Genomic DNA, 1,108 nt, shown 5'->3' with positions numbered 1-1,108 from the left:
CTCCTAGGACTCAGGAATAGTTGAACTTTGTCCTCGTAGAGGATAGGTAACCTCCTAATTAATTAACTACCTTCCACAATGCCTCAACAAGTTGGCTGTTTTTCTAGTGTGGCAGGGTTGATAATGTTTCCACTGGTAATTGTGCCAGATATGTCTACGTTTATATTGGTGTCATGTCACTTTAAAACATTTACGCAAGTTCCTACAGGGAATGACGCACCGTACGTACATGGCGCGTTCCAACCTAACGTGCCCAAGCAAGAGTTTGTTTATTGAGACACTTTATTTACAGGGCGCATATCATTTTATTTTATTTATTTTCTATTTCAGAAATAGAAAATAAATAAAAAATGAATTAATCTGTTTCACAAGTTTATAATTCTGCCAATGTAAATTTACCCCGAGGTACAGACTTTTGCAATTGAAGTTACACTATCTTTTCTATGGCCATTGTAGGCTATGCTACAAGCACTTACCGAGCTGTGTGTCTGTCACATAATTATTTGTGGGTAGCGTTCCACTTTAACTTACCTCAGCAAGTGTTGCTGAATATATGTGGAAAATAGTAGAACCAAGTGGACTGAGAATTTGCGTCTGTGGTAATTCATGAAATGCAACGCAAGATCACATCTGTAACAATAGCATCATGTCTATGAAAACCCTTTCGGTGCAATATTATTCTGTTTATGGGTCGACACAGCTTAAACGCTTTGTTATCAAAGAGTTAACGAACTTTAAATATACAATAGTTCATGAATTTTAAATATTTTGTTATCTAAGATTGTATCTAGGGCCTACTGATCCGTCGCGCCTGAGTTAAGCACCTGATGGCTATGTTCGCATCAGGCAAGTTTCGGTTGGTTAAACATATTCTGAACAGTCCTGTTCAAATATTGTTAAATATAAATATTATAAATATTCAGAATTAATGCTCAAGGTATTTCGGGAGATCAAACATTTACTGTATTGGCAGCAAAATACTATAAAACATCAGTTTTGTTTATATCTATTTTAGTGCGCATATGACATAAGGAACATACACAATTGAGCTGAACGTTTGACTCGGAACACCTTTCTACAAGTCTCGCTGTTCTCTTAACAGAGAGTA

Source organism: Gadus chalcogrammus, chromosome 3, assembly GCF_026213295.1.
Source record: "Gadus chalcogrammus isolate NIFS_2021 chromosome 3, NIFS_Gcha_1.0, whole genome shotgun sequence".
In the NCBI taxonomy this organism is placed as follows: Eukaryota; Metazoa; Chordata; class Actinopteri; order Gadiformes; family Gadidae; genus Gadus; species Gadus chalcogrammus.
The sequence above is the reverse complement of the archived record's forward strand: the minus strand, read 5'-3'. Positions refer to the sequence as shown.